This window comes from Gasterosteus aculeatus, chromosome 13 (genome assembly GCF_964276395.1).
Source record: "Gasterosteus aculeatus chromosome 13, fGasAcu3.hap1.1, whole genome shotgun sequence".
Lineage (NCBI taxonomy): Eukaryota > Metazoa > Chordata > Actinopteri > Perciformes > Gasterosteidae > Gasterosteus > Gasterosteus aculeatus.
In genome coordinates, this window is record NC_135701.1 from 17,384,580 (window position 1) to 17,397,851 (window position 13,272).

The window sequence follows — 13,272 nt, forward strand, 5'->3', positions numbered from 1 at the left end:
ATTTCCTACACTAACACATTTTCATCGATTTGTTTTTAGGATGGATTTATGTCATCCACTGGTGAGGTTTTTTATTTTTTCAAAGTGCTCGAGGTAGCTTCAGGTCTTTCCCATCAATGTCAGCGGGTATTGGCAGCAGAAATGATCTCCTTTACGGTCTGTTGTTTGTCAGTGTTGATGCCTTTTCTTTCATTTGATGCAGTCGGCCCGTTTTCCATCCGGCCCGATAAAGCTGCACACACCAGCTAGAGAGAACAACAAAGGGGTGATGCAAATCTTTACAAAGGACACTTTGAGAACGGGGGTGAGGGGGGTGAGAGGGGGTATTCATCCCTCTGAATCTACTCAACACAATCAAACAACGGCCTTTTTGTAAACAAATCGGCTTTTCAACAGAACATAGTGGTGTTTTCTTTCCACAACAGTTAATGATCCACTTCGGTAGAGATTTAATCGTCTCTCAGTGTGCAAAGCCCTGACGTTTGATGTTAAATTATAGCCATAAAACTCTGGGCAACACCGAGGTGCATCTCAGTGCCAAGCTGGCACAGAGGGTGAGACCTCCTCGATTCCAATCTAGACGGGATAGAGGTAAGGCAAGGTCACAAGATCTTCAAAGTTTGAGAATGATTGATTTTGGGACTGAGCAAAGTCAAAACGGGGGGTATGCACGGTTCTGGGCTTAGACTTTTCTTTTTCATCATTGGGATGATGCTGAAGAGCGAGGAGTGAGAGATTGTGGTTCCCTGTGTGACGGCTGAGAGACGCCGCGTGTCTCATTACCTTGTCTACCTACCATTCCTTCTTCACGGTTTTAATCATACATATAACGACAACCACACGGCCTGAAGTCACTGGTCGCCACAAATATGTTATAATGCTCATTCCAACGAGCCTTTAGACACCAATTTGTAGTAGCATTTACAACGGTAGACGTTAAGGAGCTTATACGTATTTTACTCTGAAAGTTATAATTATTTTATTCCCTTTTGTTCTAGATAAACTAAACTGTTTTGAGTAGCAGGCTTAATCCCTCTTTTGCCTGGAGTTAGATGAGCAGATCTATCTCTCTAAAGTGAAGCTAATTTGTAAATGTCACCAGGTGGTATCTTATGTTGTTTTGTGGCCATTTTCACTCCAGTTGAGCCACGTTTCCGTTCCAAATCTCAGGAAACCGGGTTTTACACTGAAAACAACGCTTCTTTGTTAGATGTAGACGTTATATTTTGAGATGCAATTACCGCTTCCTTTTTTGGAACAGAAGTTAATTATTGAGGCTGACCTGACGACGGGAGACTTAACTATCAGTGTCGGCGTCAGTGATGACCTTCACGCTAGTGAAGCTCCACACACACACACACACACACACTCCGCATGCATTGCTGTGTTGTTGTTGTTGTTGTGTCTTTACACCAGTTAACTGCAATTAGATTTTGTATTGTCAACAATTAATTAGTTGTTCTCCCCTGGAGTTTTTATCTGCTCGCTGCTGGTCACAATATGTCCTTCTTAATTACACAGTAACTGCCATAAACAAAGTGTTTTACTGTTGTGTAATGAACTGTGGCTCATAGCGCTAAAAAAGAAGAAGAAAGGGAAGCAAAGTGAAGAAGCATCTCAAGTCACTTTTAGTTCACCCTCGCTTTGTGTGACAGAGGCTTTTTCCTCATCTCCACTGTAAATAGGGGATGCTTGTAAACTCCCACATCTCCTCAAGCCTTTGACATCTCCTGGACGCACACACACACACACACACACACACACTAACCTGCCTCCCTCTCTTCCCACCTCACAGTTCCTCTCTCCCACTTCTCACTCTCTGATACCCCGGGTAAAGTCGTCCACTGTCCTTGTGGATGCCGACGAGCGGCGAGGCTTTCGTCCCGTTACGTTATCGACGCTTGCAGGGAGGAGTCTGCCCTTCGTTCGCAAATCCCAGCCTGGATCTTTTATTCAAAACAGCAGCGTTTAAAAACCTCAGCCACTCTCTGTTGTTCCTTCATGAAGGCTGGGGGGGGGGGGGGGGGGGGGGGTAGATTTGAATGTACAATCGCCAGGCCTGAGCTGGACCTGTTTATACACACACACACACACGCACTGAAATCTATACCGTCAGCTCTAATCAATCATCACCTGAATCTTATCGTTCAATCCCTCCAAAACCGAGATTATCTGATATGTCAAAGTGTTATCATTTAAGGGCTTTACGCTAGCTACCATTCATCAAACTGTGACAGGATTTGTTTTGGGATAGTGCTATTAATCATGTTGAACGAAAAGGTGTCGGCTTTTTCCACCGCGATCGGACGACTTCCTTTATAATCTACTTTCGACAGCAGAACATCATGTTCTTCGTGCGTGAGCTGATGATGACTGATTTCCTGTCTTGGCAGACCATAATCAGCAGAGAGGCAGAGACTCGCAGGGCCGCCACATTTTTACAACCGCTGATACTGTCGCCGCATTCAACTTCCTTTTTGGTCAATGATCAATGTAAAGCTGCAGCGGCTACGCCACAAGTCACCCGGCATCTTTTCATCCCTCAGAGTTACATGTTCACACAAGTGACCTCGTGTCCCGTGAGCGACCTCGAGCAGCAGACTGAGACGGCTCAGGTGCGACGGATTCCTCCCTGTGCCAGAGGTCTTATTAGCCCCTTTGCTCTGATCGAGGCTCCAGCTGAGATGAGAGGCAGAGCAGCATCTCTGGGTGGGTTACTGGTTATTACTTCTGTCTTAGGTGACAACCCGACTGAACGAACATGGGCTGGGAGTGAACTGCTTGTCTCTACGTCGGCGTTATTGGTTATTATTTCTGTCTTGGGTGAAATCCTGACAAACAAAGTGTCAGCCCGGGAGGAAGATAGGAAGCAGGCGCAGGGTTCTCAGGTAGGAAAGGAGATCTTTATTAATGCAGCGAAGGTCCTCCAGACAGAGTCTAAAGCGGGCTATGAAATTATCCTAGGTCACACTTCTTCCGATAAAATAAACCAGGAAGAAGTGTGGCTATAAAACTATCAAAAAACAAAATCACTCCGCTCTAGGAGGAAAACAAAAGGCTTTTAAATTTATCAAAGTAACCAACGCACTCTATTGACGGAGGCAACGTCTCAAAACAAAATCACTCCTTATAGGAGGAAAAACAAAGAACTATGAAAGATTAATGTTGCATCTAACCTAGGAATACAAAACTTAAGCAAAACCAAAAAAAACAACCTGCGTGGAGGTAAAGGCACTGGGCCGATCGAAGATCCTGAATAACAACAAAAAGGAACCTGTGACGTGGCAGAACGAGGTAGAACACATGGGTAATGACGAACACACTGGCACAGGACAAAGGGAGACGCAGACTATTAATACACATGGAGGGGAATGGGGAACAGGTGGACACAATCAGGAATCAGGGAAGACAATCAGACTGGTGACACATGAGGAAGGGTAAGTGACCTGAAACGAGAGGAGTTATTATTTCAAAATAAAACCGTAAATGACAAGACAAAATGCCCCACAGAGTAAAACAACAGACAATTTCACCGCGGTGTGACAGAACCCCCCCCTCTAGGACCGACACCTGACGGTCCAGGTAGCTCAGGGTGGTCCCTGTAAAAGTCCTGAATAAGTGAAGGGTCATCTATGTGGCGCCGCGGGACCCACTGTCTGTGCTCAGGACCGTATCCCTCCCAGTCCACTAAATACTGTTTACCCCTGCCTCTATTGCGTACGGCCAATAGTCTCTTGACTTTATAGAGTAAGCCTCCGTCGGCTGCTTCCAGTGGCGGCGGGGGCTCAGCGATAGGAACCATGGGGCTTTCCTTGGTGGGTTTGACCTGACTGACGTGGAATGTGGGGTACGCCCGAATTGACCTGGGCAAACGGAGACGGACGGCAGCGGGGCCAATTACTTTGGAAATGGGGAAGGGCCCAACGAACCGCGGTGCTAGTTTTTTGGAAGGGACTTTGAGGTGCAGATCCTTGGCTGATAACCAAACCCGTTGTCCCGGTTTGTATTCTGGTGCGGGACGGCGTCTTCGGTCGGCTGCCTTCTTTACTCTGTCCCCCTGTCTGATGAGCACTTGACGGGCGGCGGCCCAGATGCGATGACAGCGACGAACCAGGGCATGGGCGGAGGGAACTACAACTTCCTGCTCAGAGTAAAAAAATACAGGAGCCTCGTAACCGTATACACACTTGAAGGGTGAGAGACCTGTGGCAGAGGTGGGCAGCGTGTTGTGGGCATATTCCGCCCAGGCCAGATAGGAGCTCCACGCCGTCGGTCTTTGTGACACCAGGCATCGGAGGCTTGTCTCCAGCTGTTGGTTGAGACGTTCGGTCTGGCCGTTGGCCTCCGGGTGGTAACCTGAAGTCAGGCTGGCTGTGGCACCGATGAGCTGACAGAACTCCCTCCAGAACCGTGAGATGAACTGGGGCCCCCGGTCTGACACGATGTCCTTGGGAAATCCGTGAATTCTAAAGATGTGTTGCATCATGATTTGGGCAGTCTCTTTAGCTGAAGGTAGCTTAGGCAAGGCAATGTAATGTGTCATCTTGGAAAAGCGATCCACCACGGTTAAAATCGTGGTGTTACCTTTTGAAGCCGGGAGCCCCGTGATGAAGTCCATCGAAATGTTCGACCACGGCCTGGATGGGATGGGTAGGGGTTGCAGCAGTCCCATGCGTGCCCCGGTGGCCGTTTTGTTCCGAGCACAGACCGGACATGCGTCGACGTATTCCCGGACCCCTGATTCCATGGATGGCCACCAGAACCGCTGAGATATGGCGAACATTGTTCTCCGGACTCCTGGATGACAGGTGAGCAGCGAGGTGTGGGCCCACCGAATCACGTTTGGGCGCAATTCCACTGGAACAAACAAACAATGCTCTGGGCACCCACGAGGTGGAGGCGCCCCCCCATTCGCACGCTTCACCTCTTGTTCTATCGGCCAGGAAACTGTTCCAACCACACAGTTCTGTGGAAGGATGGGTTCTGGTTTTTTGGCCACTGGTTCCGGGTCGTAGATGCGTGACAGGGCATCTGGTTTAACATTCCGGGACCCCGGCCTGTAAGACAAGGTGAAGCAAAAGCGGTTGAAAAACAATGCCCACCTGGCCTGGCGTGAATTTAGTCTCTTCGCTTGTTTGATGTACTCGAGGTTCCTATGGTCTGTCCACACGATAAACGGATGTTGTGCCCCCTCCAGCCAATGTCTCCACTCCTCCAAGGCCACCTTGACCGCTAGCAGCTCCCGGTTGCCCACGTCATAATTCCGCTGTGCAGAGTTTAGTCGCCGGGACAAGAAGGCGCAGGGGTGCATCTTGCCATCGGCCGCTGACCGTTGCGATAAGACGGCCCCGATCCCCTCATTGGAAGCGTCAACCTCTACCACGAACTGGCGCTGTGGGTCTGGCAGAGTAAGGATGGGCGCCGAGGTGAAGCGACACTTGAGGTTCTGAAACGCCTCCTCTGCATCTGGGGACCAGTTGAACCGCACCTGGGGGGGATGTCAGGGCGTGAAGGGGACCAGCTATCGCGCTGAAGCCTCTGATAAACCGCCTGTAAAAGTTAGCAAACCCCAGGAATTGCTGAACCTTCTTGCGGCTATCAGGCGTAGGCCACTCAGCCACCGCGCTTACTTTAGCCGGATCCATCTGGACTCTTCCAGGGGCTACAATAAAACCCAGGAAGGAGATGGTGTCGGCATGAAACTCACTCTTCTCTGCTTTCACATACAGGTGATTGCAGAGAAGACGTTCAAGGACTTGGTGTACATGGTGTTTGTGTGTGTCTAGATCTGGTGAGTAGATTAAAATGTCGTCGAGGTAAACATAAACAAAGTGGTCAAGAAAATCTCTGAGGACATCGTTAATCATGGCTTGGAATACGGCAGGAGCATTGGTGAGGCCGAAAGGCATGACTAAGTATTCGTAATGACCGCTCGGTGTATTGAACCCAGTCTTCCACTCGTCTCCCTCTCTTATTCGGACCAGATGGTACGCGTTGCGCAAGTCCAGTTTTGTGAAGACTGTGGCCTGCTGGAGCTGATCAAAAACAGAGGTCATCAAGGGAAGTGGGTAGCGATTCTTTATCGTGATGTTGTTAAGTGGACTATAGTCTATACATGGTCTCAAAGACCCATCCTTTTTTTTAACAAAAAAGAACCCGGCACCCGCAGGTGACGATGACGGCCGGATGAGCCCCGATTTCAGAGATGCATCAATGTACTCAGTCATCGCCTGACGTTCGGGTCCCGACACAGAATACAAGCGACCCTTAGGAATGGTGGAGCCGGGGATGAGCTCGATGACGCAGTCATACGGTCGATGTGGAGGGAGAGACGTGGCCTTTGTTTTATTAAAGACCTCCTTGAGATGATGGTAGCAGGGGGGAACGGAGGTCAGATCTGGGTACTGGGGCTCTGTGACGGGGTGAGCAGAAACAGTGTTTATTAAAGTGGTGATGGGTCGGTGAGGCTTCTCCCGCAAACAATTCCCTTCACAGTCTTTTCCCCATCCCATGATCTTGCCCGTAGGCCAGTCTAAGTGGGGGTTGTGGCGAACAAGCCATGGGAATCCCAGTACTAGGGTGCTTGTCGGTGAGTGAAACAAAAAAAAATTCATCAGTTCTGTGTGATTGTCTATGAAAAGTACAGCAGGCTCAGTGACATGTGTGATGGTGAATAATGCTTCCCCACTTAAAGCACTAGCCCTGATGGGACGTGCGAGAGTCTTTGTCTTTAACCCCAGTCTGTTTGCTAGTCCCCAGTCCATTAAGCTCTCGTCAGCCCCTGAGTCAATTAAAACATCCAACGTCATGACTGTGGTGTTGTGTTGTACCTTAATGGAGGTCAAAACCCGTGTCGATGAGCCTGGAGCCGTGGGTCGGTTGCCTAACCACGGCGTCTTGGCCGTACATGCGGCTACCAGGTGACCGAGCTCCCCGCAGTAGAAACACCGACCTTCCCTCAATCGGCGCTGCCGTTCTTCCGGGGTGAGCCGAGCACCACCCAGCTGCATAGGTTCGTCTCTGCCAACCGGGGAAGAAGACCGGCGCTGATCTGGTGGCGCCCGGCCGGGAGCCCACCCGGAGGGGGCGGGGTAGTGCTGTGAGCGATGTGGAGCGTCCAGGCGTTGTCCCTGGAGAGCCCTAAATTCCAGGAGCCGATTATCCGTTCGGATAGCGAGGGCGATGAGGGAGTCCAGGTCTGGAGGAAGGTCCAGAGGCAGCAATCGCTCTTGGATGGGCGCAGCCAATCCTTTAAGAAAGACGTCATAAAGCGCTGTGGTATTCCAGCCGCTCTGCACCGCCAAAGTCCTGAAGCGAATGGCGTAGTCACAGACGGATTCTCTTGTCTGCTTCAGCCCACTGAGCTCTCTTGCCCGTTCTCGCTCTGTTGTGACCGGATCAAAAGTTTTTCGGAGCCCTTCTTTAAAATCCTGAATGGAGTCGCAGATTGAGGATCCGCTTTCCCATTCTGCGACGGCCCACGCCTTCGCCCTTCCCGACAGGTGGGAGATTACGTAAGCCACCTTGGCTCGATCTGTGGGGAAGTGTTGAGGCGAGAGTTCAAAATGCATGTCGCAGTCTATGAGAAATGCCTTACATTGTCCATGGTCTCCCGTATATCGCTCGGGAGGTGCCAGCCGAACCCCAGTTCCTGCGTAGGGGAAGGTGGGAGGGGGCGAAGGTTCAGGTGCAGGAGGTGCCGGGTCCCTCCTCTCAGAACCTCTGAGAAGCTGCTGAAGCTGACCCGCGAGACCCCCTATCTGGTCAAAAACAGCAGCCTTGAAGTCCTCCTGACTACGAGCCAGGCCTCTGAGTCCCTGGCTCAGTGAAGTCATCTGCTCTTCCTGCTGGAAGAGACGCTCCCCCTGAGAGGCTAGGGCCTGCGCGAGAAGGTCCTCCCCTGCTGCTTCCATACTGGCCAGTGTGTACTGTCAGCCCGGGAGGAAGATAGGAAGCAGGCGCAGGGTTCTCAGGTAGGAAAGGAGATCTTTATTAATGCAGCGAAGGTCCTCCAGACAGAGTCTAAAGCGGGCTATGAAATTATCCTAGGTCACACTTCTTCCGATAAAATAAACCAGGAAGAAGTGTGGCTATAAAACTATCAAAAAACAAAATCACTCCGCTCTAGGAGGAAAACAAAAGGCTTTTAAATTTATCAAAGTAACCAACGCACTCTATTGACGGAGGCAACGTCTCAAAACAAAATCACTCCTTATAGGAGGAAAAACAAAGAACTATGAAAGATTAATGTTGCATCTAACCTAGGAATACAAAACTTAAGCAAAACCAAAAAAAACAACCTGCGTGGAGGTAAAGGCACTGGGCCGATCGAAGATCCTGAATAACAACAAAAAGGAACCTGTGACGTGGCAGAACGAGGTAGAACACATGGGTAATGACGAACACACTGGCACAGGACAAAGGGAGACGCAGACTATTAATACACATGGAGGGGAATGGGGAACAGGTGGACACAATCAGGAATCAGGGAAGACAATCAGACTGGTGACACATGAGGAAGGGTAAGTGACCTGAAACGAGAGGAGTTATTATTTCAAAATAAAACCGTAAATGACAAGACAAAATGCCCCACAGAGTAAAACAACAGACAATTTCACCGCGGTGTGACACAAAGATGCGCTGGAATGAATCGCTTCTGTCTTTTGCCATCATGTCAGTGATGATGAAATACCTTGTGGCTTCTAGTGAAAATAAATGAATATTGATGCTCTACCTTCCTGAACCCCCCCCCCCCCTCCCCAACCAATGTTTATAACAGGCATAAAATATGTATGAACTACGCCGTAATAAAAGACTAAATTATAAAATGATGAATCCCATCAAACCCTTTGTGCTTATCCAGTAGAGAGGCTGAAGAGCCAGAAAGCAATACTGTCTAAATAAGTGGTACATGAAAAACCAAATACCAAGCACAAATAATCTCGATATCAAGCACTTGCAGGTATTTGGTTCACAGAGACATTAGTTTGGTTGTGCGCTTTTTTTGGTCTCTTAAGGCCTCAACGTCTTTGTGGATTGTATTTCTTAGTCTCATTGGTACTTGTAGCAGCATTGTAAATGAGATTGCGTTCTTGACCAAAAGAATTCGAACATTTTTCACACTTCATCATTCTGAATTAATCAACGGTTCGTGTGGCCTAAGAAGCACCACCATAAAAATATGTCTTTGTTTTGTTTAAACGAGTTAACAAGCGGGTGGGTTTCTACGGGCCTTTTCAGAGCATTAAGGTCACCTTCATCGATGCTGCAGTGCTGGATGTGAGGGTGGCTTTTGTTTTCTCTGCAACTCTTAAGACTCAGGTATGAATAATATCAATATTTTCTTCTCTCCGGTGAATCTATTATCAACCACCAGTCAAGGACCGCAAGGTCAAGGACCGCTGTGGTTCCCCACGTTGGCTCTTTAATACGTGAGTTATAGTTAGGTGATGACACCAAGGTCGCAGATTGCATTACTAATCACAGTCAGTCTGTGATGCATCTGTGACAAATTCAACCGTAAAAAAAAACAGCTGTTTGAACGTGTAAGAAAACCCCTAAACTGACCAGAGGACAAACAAACTCATCTTTCCCCGTCCACCCGTCAAGCTCCTCTGTGATCTCATGTTACTTTTGCCGTCTTCCTGCCTAGAATGCGAGGAGACGAGGTCAGCTCTCAACGCCGGCCTCATTTTCTCGTTTGACGCAAGCCTGCCTGTTTGTCTGCACTAAGGGTAATGCACTGTAATTTTTCTCGTGGAATATAAGATTACCCGCCTGCTCTCTGAAAACACAAGCCTGCACACACAGTGGGAACGTTTTGCAGCACAATGTGTCTTACCTCTGCTTTGTGCAATTACCTGGAAACACAGAGCCGTCGGGGATTCTGCCGGAGCACACGGTGCTCCAAACGAGCTGCAATAGGTTGCAACTCTTTCAGTTTTTATTAGACTGTACAGTGGAAAAGGCTATAGGTGAGAAGAGCAAAGCCAAAGAAGAGATTAAATGGATGACATGCAATAAGAGGCGCAACAATACAGTACAGTGTCCTCAGTGGGGCTTCCTTACGGCGCAGTAAGCTGGAGAGTGTGAGTTGCTTTTTGTGCACAGCTCTTAGTTTCGACCAACAGTTTTATGAGATATACTTCTTGATAGATACATGGTGGTTTTCTTGCAGAGAGTCAGGTGAGAACTCTTTCTAACTCTCTAACTAAGATATTTTTGGAAACTTTTGGGAGATTTGTACTCATAGAGGGGGCAGATCATGAACTGCTCCTCAATAAATAAAATGAATCACATGTGTTTCCCAAGTCACTGGCATCCACTGACATTCAATCAGAAAATACTGTATGGGTCAGTTTGGGAAGTCAAACAACCGGCTTTCTGCTGATTGATCCTCATGCTCAGTATGTTATTGCGTCAACTTAGATTTCATTTTTCCACTAATAAAAGCTTTGAAACAAAATAAAAACTTCTTTTTTGTTTATGTAACAAAACTACTTGTTCAGTTTGGGTAAAAATCATGTTTTGGCTTCAAATAAATGAAACTCACAGACACAAACTCTCACACACACAGACACACACACTTACATGTGTAATCATCCTACTGGACCTTCGCTCCCCACTTTGATACTCTTCAGTCTAAGCCAATTATGCTCCTCGGGTTGCTTTTCATCCCTTGAAATTTGGAATTATTTTTATATGATTTTGTATGATTTACTGGGTCGTATTTGTAGTTACGTACTTGTCTGCACTTGTTTTGTACTCACTTTTCTGAACAAAAACAAAGATGATACTTCAAAAACAATCATAAACTGGGAGAAAGTGTGTTTCTCTTGGAACTTAATCGACAAAGCAAGACGAGAACGGCTGCCTGTATACACAGAGGATGAACGAAATGTTACCTTCATGCACGCAGGGACGCTCGTGAGAAATCTCTTTTTAGCCAATTGGGTCATTAATACGTGAGTGCAGTTCTTCCTTGTGTGCGTGCAGAAACACTGACGTCTGAAGAAAGTCCTTCATGCCCAGACAGTCAGCCAGCGAGTAAACCCTCGCTCTGCATTCATTATAAATCACACAATTACTCTTGGGGGGGGCTTTCCAAACAATGTGGGTCGAAGGGGGACAAGTCTTTGTTGAATATGCAATTGTCTGCATAATGCGCAGCCGGTGAGGCATCAGGCGCTGATACGAAGTGCAAATATTGAATGAGGGCTCTGAAGTTATTACTGTTAAGTGGTGGAAATAGTTAACAAAGAAGCAAAAAACTGAAGAAAAAAAAAGAATCTGACTGCTATGCAAATAAATCAGATTGGATGTGGGTATCGGGAGTTTGACGTTCTCATCAGCTTGAGGGTGGCACGAGCACCTTTCGTCCATTTCACCATCAACGTAAAGAACGGCCCGTTGTCCTGATGTCCTGTCAAACTAAAGGAGAAACCACAAGAGCACATTCAGAGAGCACATGAATGAAGAACATTCAGCTAAACGGAATAGAATTTTAATAGTTTAATGGTCGAGCCGCTGCCAGTGAGGCGCGAATGTGTCTCGAGATAATCCCCATTCAGGAGCAAATTTGAAGTCTCGTCCAAAAGCAGAGACGGAGAGAGACGAGGTGATAACTAATGCAGCCGGGCTTAGCTTCACCTTTGATGTTTGTAACCAAAACCCTCGGTGCTCAGAGCCTATCTGTCCTTGAAGTAAACACTGACAGGAATCCCTGGAGAGGGAGAAATATTCTAATCCCACAGCCAGCATAAACCTAGAGAGGAGCGAGGACTTTGTACTGGTTTCTTTTCTTTCTTTTTTTTTTTACAAAACTCACTCTGGGTCTTCTGATCATAGTTAATGAAACATTACATGGTTTCAGTCCACCTCTGCTTTAAAGTTGGCCTGAAGTCAGAGCGGCATCTGGAGATACTTATCATGTGGAGAGCTGACTTTACATTTAAACTTAAGTCAGTGGTTCATGTTTCTGATCGTCAATCTGATGAATTCATCCAGTTTAAACTCAGTGGCCATTTTCTTCTTCGGGATTCGCAAGGATGATGTCCTAGTTTCAGTGAAGGAAAAACTGTAATATGAATGGAAAAAAGTCAATCACTTTGGTTCTTTTTTACATTTCATCTACTCTATGCAGTAACTTTCTCTGCTGAACATCACTGTCACGAATCAGAATGACCACAGTTATGTCAAAGCCTTACTAATAATTTTAAATGAACTGCTGTTGACCTCATTTTGGGAATTGTTTTTTTTAAAGCAAATTTTCAACCAGAGCGTGGAAGTGTTGCTTGAAGTATGAGGTAACGTTTAAGGAGCAATTACCTCTTGTAAAACCCATATTCGTTAAATTAAAATTGGCTTGTGAGGAAGCGTGTGTAGGGGAGCGTTTGATTTCATCATCAGTGACACCTTCAAGGGTGCAGTCGATCCAGCAGTTTCGCTGCCAGCCTTTTGTTTCTGCAGGAATCAAAGGCAGAGCCACTGGACGGGTTGGTGTGTACGGCACAGTGATTCACCCCATGGTATGAAGCATCAAAACCAATTTCCGCTCCAGTATTGTACACTGGTGTCTATTTTTGGTGTGTGCGTGTGATGTTTCTGAGGTGGTAGAGTGTTAACACTAAGGTCAGGTTGACATATCGCTTTGTTGAAGGCTTTGAGTAACTTTTATAATCCGGTATTGGACAGAAAATAACTTCATCCGAAGCTGCTGGATTTTGTTGCAGAAATAACTATCCTCTCAGAATGTTAGAATCTGGAGAAGTATTGACTGTGTTTTGATTTTGGACATCAGCCAACTCCAAATGAAAATACTTATTTCTGAAGAAATACGTGTTAAGAAAATAAAAAAATGATGCCTCTTTAGCACTGCCGATACTAGACGGTGGAGTAAAATCAACGCAAACCACCAATTGCAGTGTTAGCAACGGAAAACACAACCTAGAAATTCACCTGCTACCGAAAGGGAGTCGAGTAGAGATTATTTATTAGTGGAAATGAGGAAGTAGCTATAACGGAGCCTTGTGGTATACCACAAGTGATCGGCAGGAGAGGATGAAACGGTAGCTCTTGTGTAGCTTATACTATATACGTGTCTTTGCTTCAGAGCCCTTAAATTTGGCTGAACAATTTTGTCCTTGTTTTTTTTTTAATCCACAGATCTCCCCTGGCGGACTGAACAAACGAGTCGACTGTAACGAAGCTACGCCTGTCCTCGGTGTGCTTGTGGTCTGACGGAACTCACAGACATCAAAGGTACACTTTGTC

General features: G+C 47.0%; 1 protein-coding gene across 24 annotated transcripts in view; it reads left to right on the plus strand.

Moving 5' to 3' along the window:
* Window positions 1–13,272, plus strand: part of arvcfb (ARVCF delta catenin family member b) — a 157,485-nt gene that overhangs the window by 46,395 nt on the left and 97,818 nt on the right. For all 24 annotated transcript variants that reach the window (XM_078087584.1, XM_078087580.1, XM_078087562.1 and 21 more), the window contains exon 3: window positions 13,165–13,260. The gene's annotated coding sequence lies outside the window, so the exon portion shown is untranslated. The remainder of the gene's footprint in view (window positions 1–13,164; window positions 13,261–13,272) is intronic.